This window comes from Dermacentor albipictus, chromosome 8, assembly GCF_038994185.2.
Source record: "Dermacentor albipictus isolate Rhodes 1998 colony chromosome 8, USDA_Dalb.pri_finalv2, whole genome shotgun sequence".
Lineage (NCBI taxonomy): Eukaryota > Metazoa > Arthropoda > Arachnida > Ixodida > Ixodidae > Dermacentor > Dermacentor albipictus.
This window is the reverse complement of record NC_091828.1, coordinates 126,002,689-126,025,178: the sequence shown is the minus strand read 5'-3', so window position 1 is coordinate 126,025,178 and position 22,490 is coordinate 126,002,689. Positions and strand designations below refer to the sequence as shown.

General features: G+C 48.8%; 1 protein-coding gene across 1 annotated transcript in view; it reads left to right on the top strand.

Moving 5' to 3' along the window:
* Positions 1-22,490, top strand: part of LOC135921893 (collagen alpha-1(III) chain-like) — an 85,019-nt gene that overhangs the window by 36,989 nt on the left and 25,540 nt on the right. The gene's annotated exons all lie outside the window — the stretch shown is intronic.

Here is a 22,490-nt window from a genome sequence, read left to right as displayed (position 1 = left end):
GCCGCCGTGTTGCGTTCTTCTTCTCTCCCCCGACATGTCTGGTGTGCTTTGGTGTGGCCGATCCACTTTCGCCGCTCGCTTTGCTCCCGAGTCAATCGCCCCCCCCCCCCCCTCCTCCCCTTCCCTCCTCTCGCTGGACAAGATCTTCCTCCTCCTGCCGGATCCCCCTCCTCTCTGATCGTTCCTCTGGCTTTCGTCGAAACTGCGCCACTCCGCTCCGTTCCGAGCGATCAGCTGAGCACACCCGCCACCGTCACTCACGCTGCTAGTACTGTGCACCGGGGCAATAGGCGCGACACACGTGTAGTACGTCGAAACTTCGCGGCTCGAAATCGAAAAGATTTTCGCTCGTAAGCGCCAGTTAGCATCGGCTGGCCGCCTTCTCTAATAACATGCCTAATGGCACGATAGGGCGGCATCTGATCGTGCGAGATATAACGCGAGAACTTCAGCAATAAAGTTCTTACGCTGTAGAACTATTCGTATCATCATCATCAGCCTGGTTACACCCTCTGCAGGGCAAAGGTCTCTCCCATACTTCACCAACTACCACGGTCATGTACTACGGTCATGTCAACTATTCCTATAGAGCTAGCCAATTTTGGTTTTGGGCGTGCTGTTAACAAAGGCGGCTGACAATTGTCAAACAGCATTTACGAGCAATTAAAAACTGCGCGTTGAGGGCCAGACACTCTCCAGCACGATGTGCCACTGCTGCCATATCGTATTCTGGCATGGCATGCAGAAATACTAATGTGCTTAGCTGTTAGTTACGATAGACGAGTCGCGTTTAGATTAGTTTCACTAAGGCTTATTATGCAGACAAATACTTCGCGTGGTTTTGTTGGTAACTACGATTCGGCACTAGAATTCACCGAGGACGGACAGTAAAGGAGGGACACCGCTCCTCCCCCAGGTTCCACTGCAGGGGTCACTGCCTCTCCCCCCAACTCTGAGGGCCGATGCCCCCCTCCCTCCCTCCCCCAGCCCTGTATATTATAGCAAAGTAAGCCTTGATTTCATAATAACAAACAAAAAAGTTTGGGTAGGTGCAATAGGCTCGCCTCCTGCCCCCGCACTCAAAATGCACTTCCTGAGTGCCTTCGCACTACCTCGGTCCTTCTCTTCGAACAACAGTGAAGTACAGTATCATTCATGCGACTCGCAGAGGAGGTAGGAGACGTGTTATTACTGTATCCGCGTCACGCAGTCTTCACAATACGGCGTGATCAGACGAAGCGCAGTACATCCTCCCACTCGTTCACAGAGAAGCGAGCGATCTCAAGTCACGTTTGCCGGCGTCTCCCGATCCTGATCCTCTGCACCGAACTTGCGTAGGCTCAGTCGTAATCGTCCGTTTTCCTATTATCTTTCTCCTTTTCCTTGTCGCATTCTTTTCTTGTGGCTGTCTCTCTCCAGCGTGCGATTCCAGATTCCGCAGCGATAGCTTAAGTAACCTCGAACTTGTCCATACTAAGGCCGCATCGGCGTCATTCCAGCTGAGGGTCACTTCCGCCTTCCCCTCCCTCTGGCCGGCCAACGGTGCACTTTAAATTTAGGTTTTTTGCTTTTCTTTGCTGTTGCCTGCTTTTCTAACGGTATTCCATGGTCGCCGAGCTGGAAACGAGATGGTAACAGACGATAATCTTGGGGAACGTTAAGCGGCACTAGGCGGCACTGTAGGTAAGTTGCCCTTGATTCTTGCTCCCGACAGGCCTCACATAAAATAGTCTTCGACGTGGCAGTTGTAAGCTGGATTAGTTTGTTTTAATACTTTGTGTCGTGTCGTCGTAAATTATGGAGTTTTACTAAGACACATTTCTTGGGTGTATGCGGAATAGGGTCGTCGGAGTGAATTTATTGTTACGGGGATAGGCTGCGGGGACCATTCGAGCGTTACTAGCTGGGCCCGCCGGAAAGGTCATCGCCCCTTGCTGCCTCCAACACGAAGGTTTCGTGGCGGCTAGTGCTCTACATGCAATCGCTTGATCCTTACTTATTTGAGAGCATCCTATAAATCTCGTACGTGCAAGTCAGGCATTGATTGGCTCAGTGGCACAGGCGAAGAAAAAAAATTGCCCTTTGTAAGACCAAAATCAGGAGGAAACGATTGCAATTCAAGAACGAGATTAGAAGGCGTAGTATGCGATGCCATCTTATCACTGCCTTATAATTGACCCGCTGTAGTTGCTTAGTGGCTTTAGCGTTGCGCGGCGAAGCACGAGGTCGCAGGATCAAATCCCAGCCGCGGTGGCCGCATTTCGATGGAGGCGAAACGCAACAACACACGTGTACCATGCATAGGGTGCACGTTAAAGAACACCAGGTAAAAAAAAAAAATCCGGATTTCCCTCACCACGGCGTGCTTCATAATCAATCGCGGTTTTGGCACGTAAAACCCCAGCATTTAAAGAATTTTAGCTGCTCTGTAATACATTAAAAAATGAAAGACCATTAAAGCATGCCACCAGAAATTACATTTACAAAAGCGTAGAACCTAAATCTGTACATCAAGACTGATTCCTTGGTTGATTTCTTTTTTTTTTATTATTGTTAGTTTGCTTTTGCAGAGTATGTACAGTTGCGGACAGAATAAAATGGACCACGGGATCTCCGAAAACGTTCAATTCCCGAGCAGCCTGTAGCAGTAACCAGTAAAGCTGCCGACATCAACGTTGTTAGCATATTCTATTTGAGGTCCAAAATGCAAAAACCAGATTGCGTTGTGAGGTTGCGGAGATATTCAGCTTTTTCTTAGATTTCATGGTCCGTAATATTCTGTCCGCGACTGTACATAAATGTGTTTACGCACGGACAGAGAGCAAAGGCTGGATAATCTCTATCTCTCTCTTTCTCTCTCTTGTAGTGTTAAGCTTGATTGAAGCCTCCCCTTCGAGCCAAGCACATTCGACTAAGCGTTCTCTTCGCTTCTTCGTTTCACCACATGATTTTTCTTCGCGTCGGAAAACTGCGCCTCATTGTAAATCTGCGGTTAAACGGCGCACACGCCGTTAATCGCCATAACCCCTTAACGTCGACCTTGCCTTAAAGAAATAGTTGCGCTGTAAGGATTCATACACAAAGGTAAAACCCACTCGTACAGTATTGAAACGGCACGTACAATCGATCTGCGTCAAAAAATTTACGAACCACCATATGCAAAAAAAAAATCTTTTTTTTTCTGAGTATTGTGACCATAGGCAAGTCGAACTGCGCAACACTGTTGTTCGTTTACAAACTCGGAACACTAATAGCGTGCCGAGACTGCGGTAATGTTCAGACTTCATGTTTTTATGTCCCGCAGGCCTTAAACATTTCGCGCCGATTGCGTTTGCTGTAAGACATGATTATTTGTAGCCCAAGAGCTCGGAAAAAAGGAAAATCAATGAAAGAGCAAAAAAAAAAAAAGCAGGAATGCGCATGGTACTGTGTGAGGTCTTTTGCCTTCGTATGAGCTCCTGCTGAGCAACAATTTTCAATATTTTTCTTCAATGAGGCCTAAATCAAGCTACAGTCTTTCCTTCCTTCCTTCTGCCCTTCTTTCTTTTCTTACTTTACATTTATTTATTTATTTATTTATTTATTTATTTATTTATTTATTTATTTATTTATTTATTTATTTATTTATTTATTTATTTATTTATTTATTTCTTGCCAGGCGAGGTGAGCCGGCTACGGGGCATTCGACGCTATGTCCCGACTTATCTCGACAGGCAAGGCTCTGTGCGTGTCAAGGCTTCCCAACGTGGCCCCGTGGGGGTGCTAACGATTTTAATTGCCCTGTCTGTCGGCGTGCTGTCATTCGGAATCAAAGGCTGCCTCTCTCGGACGCGTAGTGCTCATCCCTAACGGCGCACTTCGTCTACGTTTTATGTATTTTTCGATTCTATAACAGATTGCGCCTTCTGCCTTTGCTTCGTGCGTATGTCCCAATGCATCTATCGCGTTGACTCCAGGTATACTGGATATAGCTGCTTAGAAGAACCATCAGCAATGTGCGTAGAAAAATAGCTATAGGTTAACCATTTCTTGGTCCAAATTTCGTGTTGGACGGGAGAAACTTGTATTCCGTGCAACTGAGAAAAGAAACAGCTAGGGAAGTAATAATAAATTCCCGAAGCTGCTTTTCATCTTGCGTGATCGCTGTCTGCAGTGACATTGAAGCGCTTGCTCTGTAATTATGCTCATTCTATGTTATTAGATTGCTCATTGCTTGAACTGTTGTTGGTTGTGAGCATTTGCTTTGTTAAAATACCGACATTTTTGTAAGTGCCCGGAATGGGTCACAGCATCGGAAATAAGAAAATGAGCACGCAACAGATTCACAGAAGTAACAGCACTACCTTTCTCTTAATACACCTCGTATTTGCATCTTCCGAAACAGTTACAAATAAGCAGCCATTAGTTACTATTAGTCGTTATGTACCACAATTTGCCGCTTGCTCATACTTTATTTGCTTCTGCGTTTGTGATATTTTGTTTATTAGTGTCAGTGTGACTGGTTTGTTCCGTGCTGCCAATTAATAAGTTCCACGTTATGTTTTCTGGGCACGCTCTGTCCCTCGAGAGCTTTCTCTTTCTGTACCTCGATAGTTATGCAAATAATGAACTTCAGATTTGAATTGTGCTGAGTGCCGAATGCATATAAGTTAAGAAAACTGCGCACAAGGCTAAATGTTCAGGGTTAGGAAATGACAAAAAAAAAAAAAAACCCACCCACACAGCGTGAGATACATCTGACGCCCAGCCCTCTTACAAAGCTCCGCGTTCAGGCACAGAAATGTGCAGTGCCGCCGACTCATTCTTCCTTTTCTCTCAGTGCAATGGTGCTTCTCCACATTTTTTTCGCGACGTCTTACTACAAGAGCTTTGCTAGTGTGACTGCTGCCTAGCAGCTATACCAATTATTCACTAATAAAAGTGAGCTGCGATACTCGTAACTCTTTTCTTGGTCTTCCTACAGCAGGCGCACCTCTCTTTTGCATTGAATTATCCTTCCCGCACTTTATTTTGTCCACATCAATCCATTACATGCCTTATAGTGCCCACGTCGTCGTCAATGTGCCTATCCTTTTGTTTGTGTCCTTTTAGTAGCAATGTGTCTTTTAGTAAGTACCAATTATGTCAAGAACCAGTTCTAATCAAGTACATGTTCTATTATTTTGTCTAAGTCTTGGTTTACTAGGCTCATTGCATCCTTCTTCCATGCTCTTGATCATTCAAAACGATTCATTCGCATCGCTGTTGCATTTGATGCGTTCTCTGCTGCCACACGTACAGGCAGTGCGCCGAATGACAATGGATGTTGCTGTAAGAAGGGCAAGATTCACAAGCATTTCAATCCCAGACACAGCGCGTCCTTCGGAGGCAATGCGCATGGTAACGCAGTGGGAATCAAGGGAGGAAAACAAAAACAGTAACAACGTAAGACATGTGAAAGGTTTGGCAGGCACAAGTCTCCACCCACACAGCTATACTGGTGTTCGATAGAGAAAGAAAGACAAGGCGAACACGGCGTGGATTGAAAGACACGTGACACGTCAGCGAGACAGACGAAAGACGGGGCTACCATTGCACAGAAAATTAAAAAGAAGAAACAGAAATGTAGAAGAGAGAGAGAGAGAGAGTTTGGGGCATGTATGGAGCATCGAAAAAATGAGAACAAATAAAGAACTGAGGTAGACGGCGGAGAAAAAGTGGCTTTGCGCTACGTCCGGACGTCCGGTAGCAGAGTCTGATGGAGATGAGCCAGGTGGAACCGCCCCCAGACGCTCTTGGCGAGAAGAAAGCGCACACGCAGTTGCAACTAGCGCCCATACGTTTTCACACCGTTGAAGGCGTTACTGCGGTGCTGGCTCGAGTTTGGCGAGGGCTGAGGGAATGGGAAGAACTGCATTTCGCTTTCACACTCGGAAAGTGGCAGAGGCCGAGGCGATGACCACACGAAAGACACGGATGTTTCTGACCTATAGTCTTTTCCCGCAGCCAGCAAAACCACGCAGCCTTCTTCGAGCTACATCCGGAGCAATCTGACAGAGCGTCTGATTAATAGAAGTGTCCGCGCCGAAATGCGGCTGGTAATTGCCAAGCGCATTCGTCATCATCACCTCCACAATCATACGCTTCATCGTCAACCCAAATTACAGTCCGTTTCACAATAAGCTGGCGCTGGAGCCTAGGCTATAAGCGAGGCGTCTCCTGGCGCTCAAGACTGACACGCCGGCTTGACGCCCTGGCACCGGTGCCGCAGGAATACACACGTTCGGGCTGCGCTCCTGATTGGCTTGCGTCGGCGGTAACTTACGCTTAGACGCCTCGACATCTTAAATATGCTATGTCACTTCACGCAAGCCTCTCCCAAAGCTCATATACTGTTGTCTGCTCTGAGTCCAGCTCACCATCGCAAAGCTATCTGCGTACCAAATTTCGCTCTCATGACTCCATCCATGATTCCTTGCCGCCCGTTGCCACTATATATGCACTGTTCTGTTCGCCTGGGATTCATTTTCGCTCTTAACGACAGTTCCGGTTATGTGTGCTAAGCATCTCATATGGACCAATACCCTGGATTTCGTTCAGTTTCCTGCATGTATTTACCGGCCCACAGGAAACGTTTCATAGCGGTGAATTCGTCAGCTTCTCAGCGGGCCAACGCTAACTCTGTATAGGCTACAAGTGGGACACTACGCGCGCACTTATACGCAGATTCGCACAGCTGTGAGCGTGAATAACCAAGCGCAGGAGACCACGCGTCGGCCGAAGACCGGACGATTTCCATGCTTGACCACAGAGAACGCGCTTGGCAAGCAGACGATTCACAAGTGCCCGTCATTGCGCCAGACTGTTCGCGGCTTCGAGAATACGGCTACAGCGCGTCCTTCCATCTTCGGCGGTGTTCAATCAACACAGTAGTCAGATGACGCGTCCTGTACGATGGAAGATTAAAAGGGCCGATTGGAAAGGGCGACCTCAGCATATAAGGAATCTCTGTACCAATGCAACAACCTCGAGGAGGTCGTCGTCTTCTCTGTGTGGCGGCCTTCTTGGCAGACGTCGAGCGGAAAGACGGAATTTGTAGAGAGAGCTTTGCGATGAAAGCTCTTCGCGTTTCTCGATTGGCGAGGGGCAAGCGGCCAAATGGGTCTTGCGCAACAAAGCGAGCACGGGCGTTCCACTGGTCGTGGAGGACGGTCGGTGGGGCTGGTTCTTGCACCAAAGGCCTCGCGGTCATTGGCTGAAAATAAAAAGTTTAATGTCCGAAATTGTCTGGGGCTGCATGGTTAAGTCAATCTAATTTTTAAAGTACTATTGATCCACTATTGCCTTGAGCGACAGATACAGAAATATTTTGCTGTGAGCTGGTGACGCCAACCTAGCCAATTCCCTGGCTACGTTGTCCAGGTGAGTGACCAGCAATGATTTGTTTGGTCTGGCCTCGATGGTCTGACTTCTGGCCTCGATTAAATAAGATGAACAACGACAACACAACATCTCGATAACAAGAAATACATCCAAGCAACGTTGCTAGTTAAACCTGCTTTAATCGCAATGATCCGACGTGACCACGACCATGATCATCTCAAGGCCTAGTCGGGAATTTCATCTGCAGCAGCAAACTGTGAGATATTAATATGTCCGACATCACGTGATTTCTGAGCGACGCAGGACAGATGGGGACGCGAGCAAACGCAAGACTAGCGCCAGTTACCAGCTGCGGTCTATTCGAAGGAGCACTGGCTGTTAACCACAGCGAACGACGCAATCGTTGTAAAGTTCGCTGACGAAAACACGGCACACTGCATTTCGAAGCTGTAAAAGGCTCATTGTATAGACGAAACACATTTATTTGAAAACTTTTTATGCATTGATGTATTGCTCTCTCGACGATTTAACGTATACATTTCCTGCACAAGAAACTGCTGACAAAATAGCAGCTGTTACAGTGTAAGACTTTAAGTTATATATGTGTGCATTAAAAATGTAATAGATGTAAAACAGCACTCAGGAATGGGAAATGGGAAATTGTTATTAGGCAGTAACACTGCAAGAAAATGTGCTGCCTGTTCTTTCCTCTCGATTATCGCCAATGTCGATACAATGATAACGAAAGGCGTTCAGCCTTAATTTACAATGTTAACATAATTTATAGGCAAGAGAAATAGCCTGCACCCCTTACAACATCCCAACTATGCCGACAAACACATCCATGTTTCATGAGCATCGAAGCGGACAGCGCAAACACATCAAGTGGGTTGGCGAACAGCAAGACAAAAAGAAAAGAAAAAGGAAAGCAGAAGGAAGAGAAATAATCGCAGACGACGCCGCATGGCTGATCAGTGAAGTCATCCAATAAGGCTTCCTTTCTTTTCTATCCCAAAGACACGTGAGATGGTTAACATAGACCCTTCGTACGGCACGTCAGTCATTGGCTCGGATGTTCCGAGCCGAGATTACGCTACACACGACGCATTTGTGGGGAGTATACGCGTACCCACGCTCCCGGATGAAAGATTGGATTGCGTGCCGATTCCGCATGAGCGGGCTAGGAAAAAATGTGCGCGTATAGTGTGCAAACAGCGGCCTGCCCGTTCAACGCAGCGGCGCAACACGCCGCCCCGTGTATGGTGTGGACGCCAAGGTTATTCCTCGCTCGAATCGAAAGCCGCGTCGTTTCTGCGGACGGCGACAGAGTTATCAAAATTCCAACCCCTCTTTCCCGTTTCTTCTCTTATTGCCCGTTTATTATTATTTTTTGCGTTTGCAGAAAAGTCCGGCGATGAATACCGTGTTCGTGCATAAAACTCGTATATATTTCACGCGAACGACCCCAAGAGTCCTTCTCCAGACAACTGGTCCTCTTTGAGTAGCCGTGTGTATAGTTTGCGTGGGTGAGTTAATGGGTGTGTATACGAAGCGCGTGTACACATGTCTGTTTCGCGTGCCAAAAGTGCCTATATCGTGAAAAAAAGAAATATAGGAGAAAGAGGAAGAAACGCACGAAAGTGTTCAAGTGGAAGGTTTTAGTGCTTTTTTTTTGTTTTGGCTGGTGCAGCGCGTGCGTTTGTATATGACTTACCGTGCATGTTAATGGGTGAAATACGTTCATACATCCTGGTTCTTATTGTTTGAAATTGCATATATGCGTTCAGTTGAATCTCCCTCTGTGTAATGCCACTAGGGCCCTTGGGGTGTTGGAATGAATGAATGAATGAATGAATGAATGAATGAATGAATGAATGAATGAATGAATGAATGAATGAATGAATGAATGAATGAATGAATGAATGAATGGGAGCGAGTGATTTGAGCATCAGGATTTTTACTGATTCGCTTCAAATGTAGTGCAGGCATCACTTCTGGAACACAGGGAACTTAGGAACAGATGGTGTAAAATTTCGAGAAGTTACGAAGACTTCTATGTTGGCCGAAAAAATAACTCAACCCTGACCAAAAAAAAAGAAAGACAACAGAGTATTGACTTATTGAGGTATATAGGTATCGATAGAGTAGTTGAAATAATCGACTTCGGCAAGGCTAACACGCAAAGTGACATATATTTTGTGGTAGCGCCAAATATCAGCGCCAGCCAGCATACCTCAATCTTACGCAATCATTATACACGTATGTCCTAAGAAAAAAAAAGTGGCCATATAAGTTTAATGCGAGAAGTTGGAGTTTGCCGTAATCACTGACATGCGGCGACCTATTTAGCAGACGTTGACGTCAGTTTGACAGCCTTCTGCGTCTCCATTTCTGTGACTTAACTATCGGGAGAACCGTCCCGTCGCTGCTACTAGTCAAGCATTCATCAAAGAGAACGAGCTGTCACGAGCGTCACGTGCCGACATCCCACGCAGCAATTGCCATCCCTCTGTCGTCTACGGATATGGCTCAACATTACGGCTATAATCGTTACGACCGTCCACCATCACGCACGTGCCTTCTGCCAAGTTGCCAACTCTAACGTCGTCGTGTGGTTGTCTACTGCACACCTGAGCCGTATAGCTATTGCCCGCAACGCAAGCACGCATCAAAGCCCCCCGACGAGAAGGATTCGGGCGTGTTTACACAGTCGTCTGGCTAATCTCCCCTGTCTTTGCGTTTACCTTTTTCTCTCTGTACAATCGACAGAACGAGTCGTCGGCTTAACCAAGGGGCGCTCGTTTTCGCGTGGAATGTCTTCATCTCGTCTCCGCGGACCTTTTCGTTCCGGGGCCGAAAACACGCGTCTCGTTGACGAGCACATCGATCTACCCTCGTCGTGAGAGGCGTGTTTGTCAACGACTGGCATCCTTGACGCGCATTGATAGCGTTCGCTTTTAGCGCTCGCGCGCACCGCACAGGTACGCGGTGCGTTACGGTGTGTAGAGGCTCGCTCGCGCCGTGCGAACCTCCTCCTCCTCCTCATCCTCATCCTCCATCTCGTGGAAACGCGCGAAAAAAAACGCGGCGTTCCCGCCCGCGCCACGCGCTTCTGACCTGCGCCTCGTAGCGACAAAATGAAGAACGCGACAAGCTACAGCGTGAGCTTCGCCCAAGCTCTCACGGCGACGTGGTGAAGAAGGAAGGGCTTCGCGAAGAAGAAGACTGCGGTGGCCTTCAGGTCGGCGACGCGCATTGCGACGGCTTCGAATAAACACGGCGCTTCGTCGAGGCAGCGCGGGTGACGAGGCAGCCATCAGCGTCGTCGAACGAGCGGCTTGCGCGCGTCGTCCACAGGCTCGTATGTAGGGGAGCCAAGCCACGCACGCCCAGATGACGAATCGAGCGCACGGCAGCAGAGACACGCGCCGCGACGCGCTATCGAGCGGAGACAAAAGGAGGCGACGCGTCGCGTCGGACCTTGCTTGTGTGCGTGTGCGTGTGTACACACACGCGTTGCCCGTTGATGCAGGCTGCCGCACGTAGCGCAACAGCGGACCTTCGTCGCCCTCGACGCGCCTTCCCGGCGCTTTACTGCGTCGGCTTCGACGGCGCGAACCATTCTCAGTCCGCCCCGCGTGCGCCGCGGAGGATGGAGCGACCTCGAAGGGAGGATGTGTACAGATTGGTGCTGCTCGGAGGAGACGCCGTCGATTCTGTACAGGGCGATGAGGACGTCCCGCAGGCTTTTCTTTTTTTGTTAGAGAGAGAGAGAGAGAGAAGACAGGGGAAAGGCAGGGAGGTTAACCAGAGAAAAGAAAATCCGGTTGGCTACCCTACGCTGGGGAGAGAGGGGAGGGGGAGATAAAGTGGAAACAAAGTAGAGATTTTGTTAGAGTGTCTCGGAGACTCAGTGACGCGGGATTGGGGCATGAGCCCGCAAACCAGAGGTGTTACCACCGCTTTATCGAATGTATATACAGCTCTACGAAAGAACAGACCAAGGACGAACGGCCTCGTTCAGCGCGAACGACAGCTATAGGCTTCGTCCTAGGGAGTTCCGAACGATTCCACGCTAATCAAATGAACCGCATCTTGCAGGATACAGATTCAATTTGTTTCGCTGCCCTCGAGCAGGGAAGCTGTAAGCCTATAACTAAAGCCGAGTCTATAACTAAAGCCTAGTCATTGGAAGAAGGAACACTGCTGCGCCTACTCAAGTGTGTGCGTCAGGCGGGCATCAACAGAGCGGGAGCGCACCTAAATCGACAACGAAGTCACCATTTGTTGCCGTCTCTGTGCTGCCGTGATCGCAGAATTACACGAAACGCATCCGAATGATTTACTTAGATTAATTTTGAAACTACTTTATGGCTCCGGCTACTCCACAAGCACTGTATCGTTATCGTTATTTTGTGTGTGTGTGGCGTTTAATGTCTCGAAACTGCACGGTGGGCTACGAGCGATACCGTTGTGGGGGGTTCCGGATTTATTTTTACCGCCTGGGGGGTTCTTTCAGCGCACTTTAGTGTGCACTTATGCACGCGAGCATTTCTTTATTTCTTTCTTTCGCATTTTGCACTCGTCGAAATGCGTTCGCCTCGACAGGGTATCTAACCGGCGACCTGCTGCTTACCTGCAGATGGCCACAGGCACAGAGCTACCACGACGGGTACAATCGTTAAATGAGTAAAGGACGATGTCACGAGGTGGATATGAACCACCTCGCTGCGCTGTTGGGCTCGGCGACTGCCCCTTGAGTCGCTCCCCGAAACAGAGAAATCAATAGAGCAGCTCGGGCGCTGTAATCGTCAATAGGCAGCGCCCAGCAGTTTCCACCTTTCCGAATCGCAAAATAAAACTCGTAGAGAAAATTTTATTAAACGAGAGGATATGGCGGCAAGCTTTTCTGTATTGAATGAAAATAAATTATGCAGTACATATCAGCCCTGTAAGGTCACTGCTTGTATTCGTGAATTGTAGTTTGTCTAAGTAAGTTGCTGCCCCTGTGTTTTGCTGCAACTCGTCTTTTATATATATATATATATATATGTATATATATATTTATATATATTTATATATATTTATAACACCCACAAGACCTACACTGCTTGGTACTCGCGCCCACTAGATCACTGCAAGATTTCTGCATTCCTTCTTCGCATACCTTCGGCGAGGTTCCTGCGACACCTCAACAATAAATTCGCAGAAGATTTACCGGAGAGGTCTCCAGAAATGTGGATATCAATGCACTGGCGTCATTGCACGGAAAGCCACTTGGGCAGTGGCTGGTTCGGTGACTGGTGGCGTATACACTGCATCCTGTTGTGCTCACGGTTTCGATTCAACGCTACTGCGAAGGCTCCGTTCCGACGGGAGTTAAGTACGAACACGCCCGTCTAGTTAGATTTGTGCGCTCTGTTGCAGAGCCGCAGGTGGTCATATATCTAATTCGTAGCCTCCAGCCGCGGCGACCCTCAAGCCGCCCAGCGTGTGCACATTCGGGACGTAAAACCCCCGTTGGTTATTTATCGACCAATGGACAGTGCTTCTTGGTTCGTTACTTCACGCCGCCTTGTTTACCTGATCACGAATACATTATACTACAGTGTGGTTGGCTTGGCTAAATTACACATTCTGTTCTGGGCGAGCTTGACTCGCATGCAAGCGAAGCTATAGTTCACAAAGTTATACAGTATCCCACGCCCCTCGGTTTACAAAGGTGACCACCCGGTCTCTAGCACACATCGTGGTGCAAAACGGACTGGGTGTTATTCAGAGAAGAGGGTAGGGGGGGGGGGGCGTAGGGGGCGTTCCTCGGAGCATCACGCCCAACTGTCTTCCGTCATCCCACGCGGTGGTCCTTCACCGGAGCAACAGCCACCCGGAGAGCTGGTGCGTTCACGCGCCGTCTCGACGGCATCTCTTCTCGTTTTCGAACAAAGCACACCTCGGCTGACGCCCCTGCAGCTGCTAATGGATGGGAGCGTGTTGCCAGGCAACGACACCTCCTGCGCCTCCCCGAGCCTAATTAAAAGCGTCAATTAACGATCGCTTCGCGCATCGCTCGCAGGTATATAGAGGAAGAAGGGTGCGGGGACGTGGTGGGTGCCGAGACTCACGCCCCAGAACATCACACCGCCCCTTTTTTCTCGCAATCGTTATTTGTGATTTACGGGTCAAGTGCACCTTTTTGTTATTTATCACGTCACCTATACCACGCTCTAGCTTTCAACCTCATTGCACGTTAGACCTCGTTAGTTTACTCTGGTATTCCCCGTTATATTTGTCGTGCCTTCAAGGCAGCCCTACTTAATGGGTTCTTCCCGGAATTGCGAATACAATCGCAAGGCGTAGATAACCTTACCGTTCTGGCTTGTTCATGAAGCGTTCCTGAGGTATTGTTGAGGAGATAAGCGAGCTCTCACTTTAGTTGTCCTTGGTTAAATTAGCGCAAGTATAGACTGCGGCTGGCCATACAGCTTGTTGGTGTGGCCCATTGCTGATGCAAAGAACTGCAGTGAAATCTTCAGACGAACCACAAACGCGAATGACTTCAAGAGCGTGTTGGTTCAAGTAGAAGTGCATACATTCAAGGGAAGCGTTTAAGGATCTGGCTTGTTTCTTCGAGAGGGACTTTTTCTGAGATCCTTACGTGCCTATAGCAGCTTGCAAAAAGTTGCACTATACATATTGCTCAAGATACATGGGAGGGGTGTCTGGCGCGCTTTGTTTTTGTATATGGACGATGATGGAAAGGTTTAAACGACCATATCCTCTGCACTCTATTTTACTGTATCCACCGCACGACAATTTCCTGCAGAGTTTGTGCCCTCATCTATGTTCTTTTGGCAAGGGCGGTCAATCCGGGCCACTAGTGCCACTGGACTCGTCACCTGTATACAGAGCCAATGGTTGATCGCTGTTAGAGTTCATTGTGCCTACGACGTGAATTTCAGCAGCTCTGCAGTGGGACTACTGTTACAATTCATAGGTAGCCATTCACAGTTGACATGGCGGTCAACACGATTAAAAAGACAGAAAAGAAACAAACAGCTAGAGCATATTCCTCACGACTCTCAAGTTCAGTACCATCACGTGAAGTCAGACGTCGCAAAGTCTGAGGTGTTGCCCTCGGCAGCCCTTAATAACGTTGGCTCATTCGCTACTCCAATGTGGCTAGCGTCCCTCTGGGTAATGGAGTACCGGTGACACACGCCAAAACGTGAGCGCATTTTACTCTAAGCGGTTGAAGGAGCTCCCGTTCAGTGCGCATGTTTCTGGATGTTGGGGACAAAAGTTCCCAGGTGTCCTTAGCTATCGCTTAAGAGACGCGAAGGCGAAAACCTTGTAAAACCTACTGTAATTGGCCTTAATCCCCATTATTCCGCCTTAATCCACACTAATCACTCTAATTCACCTAATACGCATTAATAAACCTTAATTCAACCACTGATCAATCATTAATTAACTTAGATAATTAGTATTAATCTCTTACACATGGCTGGACATGCTTTGGTTCGCTTCTGGCCTTCCTTGAGTTACGTGATATTTTCTGTACCTCACAACGCGACCTTGAAACATTGAGATCTAAGGCTTTCGTCTTAAAACTAGTGAAGGCGCAACAAATTCCGCGCATGTGCAGGGCAGACACGATCTCACGACATGGAGAATGGTTTTACGATGTCGCCATTTATCATCTGTACAGCCATCCGAGAAACTGAGAAGGCGTCTTGTGACAAGCAAGCAAACGAAATAGCACTTAACCGAACGTATTCTTGGCTTAGTTGCTTCTTCCCGAGTGACATAATTGCCGCAAAAGGCGCACAAACACACACAAAAGCTAAAAGAAACACTTGTGTCGTCGTGTGTGCGTGACTTTTTTGGGGCAGTTATGTCACTCGGAAAAAGCATTTAAATCAAACTAACGACGTGCGGGACTTTGGGAAGAGACATGTTGCTATAGTGGGCCGAGAGTAAATTAACAGGCAGTTACGCTCGCTTAACGAGCATATCGCTGTACACGGAAGCCTTCGCGTATCACGGCAAGCTGAGCACGGCCCGCGCATGACCGGGAATGATTGATTGAGGGCACGCACGAGTTTCGCTCGCTATCTGAAACCACGCTGACGCTTTCGCGACCAGCGTTTCAATTTCTTTGCTTCCACGGCACGTGCCTAGTAATGAGGAACAAGACTGCGCCAATACTCGTGTCACGTGCTCGCAGTAAAGTAAAAAAAATAAGTATTAACACAGGGTTCAGTTAAAACTATGTCGGGACTGTCATAAAATCCTTAAATTTATCCCATAAGAATGCTTCGGCATTCGTCATTCCACGTTTGGCGCCAGAGCTATCTTCCACCGAGGCGGAACTTCATGTTTGCATGCAATCCTGTGTGCCTTGCGCTTCATAACATCAGTAAAAAATGAGCAAAAATGGGTTATTTTTAGCGATTCGCAAGCCGCTCTCTCTATACTTCAAAGCAATAAGAAAAATTCTTTGAACACTTTGCTTTTGTTTATAAGACGCTCAAAGAACATGGAAAAGCAGGCGCAATGAACCACGTAATTGCATTTCAGTAGCTACCCGGACATTGCAATATTCCTTGTAACACTGCAGCGGACGCAGCTGTGAATCGGGCGCACAATAACGCAGAGACAATCTTTTTTTGCGCAATGAAATCCGTCTGCTCCTGCGACAGTTACCCTGTCGTCTCAGCAAAACTACCTGATTTCATCCGTAATCTAAGAACTCGGAGTTTTACTTTATAGACCCACGTGTAAGCCTATTAACTCTGTGAAATCTGAGTTGTTCGGACCCTCGCCTTGCATTGGCTTGCATTGATCTGCAACAAACAATGAGAGGCAAAACGGAGGGTCGGGGACTCGTTGAGCGGAACGTATAGTCACGGAGTAGTTACAAACACTGCTGCGCCATAGCAACGCACATTATTGCACGTGCGATTACTCCTGAAGCACCGGAAGGTCGGACGGCACGCGGAAGCCACGCAATCTCTTATTCGCCCGCTGTAGGGCAAGCTCAAATTACCGCAACGGTAAGGGTGAAGCCCCACTCTTTCTCAAGTTATAAATAGGGACGCAGGGCCAATCGACGCGCCGCATAATAGCGGCGCCCGAGAGCTCGCGAACATCGAAACTGTTTCTCCTTGGCCGCGCTGATACGGTTATACCACATCCACGCCGGGGGCCGCAGAGAGCAGTTCACCGCTGCATGCAAATGCTTGCATTAGCGCGTGCCCCGTTCGCTGGCTACTTTCCAGAGCTGACCGGTCCGACCGAACGGTTGACCCTTGCACGCCGGGTCAAGATTTCCGTGCTTCGCCGACGCGGTTATTATTATTTTGTCTGTGCTATTTATCGACATTCTTCAAATTTGCTTTGAGTTTTGTTCCGTATTTCGATGAATACATTATTTCTCAAGTACGCCAAAGTATTGCTCGCTCTTTTTCTCTTTTTTAATTTTTTTCCTTCATCTTATGGCGCTCAGGGGAGAAGGCAAGGAGAAACGGTTCGAATGTTCGGTCGAAGCGGTAGAACGGGAGGGTCACATCGTTGTTTGCGGGGTTCAAGGTTTTTCCCGCCGTCGACTTGGCGGGCGTGCAGTTCGGTCTTCTCCGCTGGCTCGTTCGCAGAAGGACAACGTCCCCCGCGGGCCCATTCTCCGTCCGTCGCGAGCAGGGGGAAAGAAACGATTCGCACCGCGAGAGGCACGGCGCCTTGTCGCAGCCACCGATTCCCCGAACCACTGCAGCAGCAACTCCCCGAGGAACAGTGGTGGAAGCCGCGGAGCAAAGCTACCCCTTTCCTCGCTTCTTGTGCGGCGGCCGTGTGTCGAGAGAGAGAGGCTTTTTTTGCGTCTCCTTTCGTCGTATTATGAGCGCGCTTCGCTTTTACTCGAACGAGCGCGGTAGTTGCTGTCACCTGGACCAACATTTCGCTTTCTATTTTTCCAAGTCCGGACATTCCCCCTCGTCCCTTTGTTTAACTTTCTTATTTTCTTTCTCATCTCGCTTTTACGGATCAGTCTGCGTGAACGGGCATTCGGGGTTGGTGGTCTTTGTCGCTTAGAAACGCGGACCGTGTGCCCACTGCCGTAGAAAGCCGTGTAATGGCCAACTGCAGTGCTACAATAACTCGCGCCGTGCACTAGGTCCTGTGCTTTGTGCACCTGCGCTTACAGAAGCGCGCTTTGGTCAAGTGTCAGGTTAGGCGCTTTGCCGGGCCCGCATGAGGAAGTATCGTAAAAGGAGAATAAAAGAGAAACGAAGTGCGCTATTCCACACATAAGCTCTATAAATCTACTGCGAGGAAGTCGTTGTTTCTAAAAAGAATGTATTTTGGTGCTTTACGTGCCGAAACCACGATATGATTATGAGGCACACCGTACTGGGGGACTCCCGGCTAATTTCGGCGACCTGGCGTTCTTTAACGTGCACCCAATGAAGAGTAAACGAGCGCTTTTGCATTTCGACCCCGTCGAAATGTCGTGACCGGGGATTCGATCCCGCGATGTTGTTGTTTCAATGCGGCATCATGCGACGTTAACCATTACTGGACTTCCGCTTTTCAGATAACTGTGTCGTGTACCTCACGCTGGTAGTAGTACCTCAGCGCTGCACTTTGTTCACTTAAGTTCATGTCATTATTGTTTGTTCACTTATATGTTGCCGTGAATGTGACCACAAACCTTACTGCCGTTGGTTGCTGGGCATTTTTATACGTAGTATATAACTGCGGGGGAGCATGACTCAACACACGAAGACGATCTACCATCAGCATAAATTTAATGAACTATTCGCAAAAAATATTCTGCGCATGCGCGAGAAAGATCTTTCCCAACCGACGGTGCTATTTTGGACGTTCCTCCATTTGATTGTCTAAGAAATGGAATTAGTCGTAGATTATTGTTAACCTTGAGACAGCGTAAGCGATTGACCAGCTCAGGTAAAGAGCGCTCTAGGCCACGTTGTCGCTATCTCGCAAAACGCTAGTGATTCAGCCCTACCCAGCTGGCCGATATGTGGTCAAATACCACCGATAGCGATTGCATGGATATGTTTTTTTCTTTTTTTCCTTCCAGATTTCGCAATTCGGCCGCTGCACGGAAAAGGGCGCGCGCTATCCTGAAAGTCGTCTATCACTTTCGCACTTGCGCGTATTCACGTCCAAGTTTCTCAGCAAAAACGACTGGACTTCTTCGGTCGCTTGCATCTAGCGGAAACCAGCTGAAACCGAAGCGCGTGTTCTTGTCGGAATGACGAGGCGAAACACAGAGATGAAAGCGAACTGCCCCGACGCGCCAAGCCACGCACCGAAACGGCGAACACCGCGAAGGCTACAACGCATCGGAGCTGGCGGAAGGCCTGCCGGTTCCGCTCTTCTGTCGCGCCGACACTTCCCGCGCCTTTTGTTCTAAGGCGCCTGGCAGCGCGCGCAATCAACACGAGCTTCGTTTTTGAAAGACGACGGCGACGCGCCTTTTGTGTTGCCACAACGGACAACGATTGCGCACGCGCCGAAGGCCAGGGTCAACGCGTGAGTTCGCCATCTACGCGCAGTTGGGTGCAGCGCGCCGGAAGCTGCTGACGCCAGTGATCCCAAACCGCCCGCGAGTTTACTTTTTCTTCTCACTTTCAGTCTCGTTATTCGGGCTGTAAGTGGCGCGTGGTGCGGGACTATGCAAACTAGATTTGTTCCGGTTTCCTGTTAATGACGCCGTCATACAAATGTGTGTCCGGTGCTTTTTCACTGTGCGCGTACTTCCTTTCAGCACTCCTAAACATACCACAATTTATAAATGATTCCAAGTTGACTTGATTAAAACAAAAATGCGATGCAACGCACATGTTTGAATCAATGTGAAGCGAAGCTTTCCTGAAACGGTTAATTATGTGCTATTATACTAACTGGCATGCATACAATTGGTTTTCGTGTTATGCAACGGGTAATTTCACGCTGGCACTATATTGCGGGATAAGAAAAAGAAAAAAATCAACCCCTTGTCCCGTGTTTAGCGCTGTTTCTTTTTTTTTTTGTTCTAAACAACATGCACCAACTATTCCAACAGCAAGCCTATTTGCCATGCCCTGTCATGTTAAATATCTACCGACTGAGGTAAAACCGTCGTGGCTTAAGCAAAGCGAAAGGTGAAAGAAACGAAGGTGCAGATGCGGCGGAGCATTTTAACGGAATCTCGTGTTGGGGACACGTTCGAATTGTACGCATTCTCCGCAAAACCACGTCAGTATCTCGCATACGTGCGATACAAAACAGGTCGTCCGAGCCCACGCTACCAAGCCCACGCTACCGCGGAGGCACCCACGGTGCAGCTAACTGCACGCAACAAGCGAGACCGCAGCCAGGCTCGCGCACACTCACCGATGTTGCCGCGGCTGTCCGATTCGTCGTCGTCGCCGACGATGCGCATCGCGTGTAACGAGAGTTCACCGGGGGGCGACTCCTAATGGCAAGGCCGCGGCATCCTTGCGCGTCCGCCACACACTCGACTTCGGCGGCTGCGCGTCACGGCTTCTGTCACGCTCTTAAATACCGTGCCCGTCTCTGTCCTGCGGGTCCGTTTCGTTTCCACGCGACGACGTCGTTCGATGGAAGACCGGAGAGAAAGTTGAGTACTATGTTTCCACCTCCGAAGGGGTCACGATTGAGCCGCGATCTCCGTACGACAAAGGCTCTTGGGATTAGTGGGTCGTAACGGGGCCATATTTCCGGCACGCACTGTACATACGTAAACAGTGTCATGAAAAAAGCACAAGCAGACAGACAAGTTCGTTGTTGGCCGAGTCGGTACATATTTGGATGGAGTATGCATGATGTATGCTTTTTGCCGCAAGTTAGAACACACGCAAAAGGAAGACACATAAGACGACGGCACGGCCAACAAACAGTTCTGGCTGGTGCACTTCTTCGTCCACGCCATTTTTGTGCTCGTTTCTACATTTGCTTTGTACCTGTCCTCAATGCGACGTCCAATGCCTCTCTATCGCTGTGGACAACTTTAAACCGGCTGGACTCTAGGCTATTTTCTGAGTAATGAATACTCTAACCGTAGGTGATGACGCCACTGTCCGAGTATTCATCGCCGGCGCAAAAAGCTATTCGCACACTCGTGCAATCCTTGAAGTTTACCTGCCTGAGTGACCATTTGTAATCCTCCTGTGCATCCTCCCTCGGTGTTCGCTCTCTCCCTCTCTTCCTCGTTCTATCCCCTCTTTTCCTTACCTCCAGTGTAAGGTTGCAAACCGTACTCTAGTCTGGTTGACGTCCCCACTTATCCTATGCCTCCTTCCTCTCTCTCTCTCTACCATCCAGATAAACCCCATACAACGACGACCGTTTATTTTGTTGTATAGTTTCGCTTTTGCTTGAACTTGTACCAGTGGCATTATTCGGGCTCCAAAACCCGTATTTCGGACTACAACATGCTCAGAAACTGCCTACAGAGCGATTTCTCAGCGGGCTACCACGTAATGCGCGTAGCGGGCGTTCTAAATATCTTGCTTGCGCTTCAAGTAACGCCGATGACATAAGCTTAGGACTGCGTATAATGAGCTCTCAAATTCAGCATTGGAACATCATGCCTGCGCTGCTTGTCCTGCACATTCGCACTGCCGCTCGGTGTGCAAGGCAGGAAGGAACACTTGAGAGCCCTAAGCTGTGCTTATTTATCCTTCGTAATCTAATCCAGTAAGTAATTATAATGGGCAGCTCTGACGTTTTTACAAGCCACTGACACAAGGCTTTAGATATGCCGCAAGGTTCTGGACTTATATATACGCCTCCTTTCTCTGATCGTCATTGTCATCACTAGTAATTTCTTCCCCTCCTCTTTTGCATGGTATAGAGTAGCAAGTCCTAGCAAGGTATACCTAGGCTGACCTCTCTATCTTTCTGCAAACTAATTTACCATTTTGTCTTGAATTAAAGTACCACGGCATTTATTATTCGACAGCGAAATCGACTGTCACGCATCAAGTGGTCGCGAAAACATGCTGTTGGATTTACGTCTGTTCAAACACTCCTGAAGAACGCTCTATCACGCTGAGCCGTATAGTGTTACGAACTTCCAACCGGTGCCACCAGTGTTACGACACCCAACCGGTGCCACCAGTGTTACGGACTTCCAACCGGTGCCGCCAGTGTTACGAACTTGCACCGCTGCACCACGATTACGGCTTTGTGGTCCCGTAGCGCTCGTCACCCGTTTCGTGACAGAGCGTTGGTAGCGAAGACTCCGAGCCTGGCGTCGATGAGAATAACAAAAGGGACTTTATACATTATATACAGGTTATCATACAGGACATGAACGGATCGGCACTGGGGCCGAGAGCTCACACAAACGCGACTGTTCTCGCACGACGGCGTCCGGCGAAAACGCGTGACACATCTCACCCCAGTCGGGAGCGACACTCTCTCCCGGTGGGTCGGCTGATCCTGTTTTTTCAGGCGGCGTGTCGCTGCTTTTATAATCCCCGAGGACCATTGTCACTCAAACGGCCCAATACAAAGTCAGCACACGACGGTCGTCCGAGGGGTCCAACCAGCGACCGCGCTGGCCACCCGGTTCAAAGTTCGCGCGCGCGGTGACCTCCAGGCAAAGGGAGGTGCGGCGCCGGGCTGTCTGGCACACGCCGACACGTCCAAACTTGCGGCTCGCCGAGGCTTCTCCGCTTCTCCCGCAGGACCCGCTGCCTGACGGCTCAGCATCTTGACTTGTGAAGGGAGAATTAGGGCGCTCGCAGGATAGATTCCGCATCTTGCAGATTCGGAATCCGGGCTTGTGGTAATGGCACAACAATAGACAGTACAGTGGCGTTCGTCACGTGTCTTCATCTCCTGTCACGTGGCCTGTTTTCTCTTGCCTGTTTCCTCGGCTCAACACTCCGCCTCTCCTATATGTGTTCCCTCATTGTGAAGGTGCAGCTACCGTATTCTGATGGCTTTCAATATAATAACTTGTATGTGTCCGAATACACAATCTACCGCAGTGTTTGTTTCAGTTGCGTTTGAAGAACAACGTCTTCAGTACTGTTCCACAATATGTCAAACAAGCCTAAACAATGACGAAACTACGTAAATAAACAAGCACT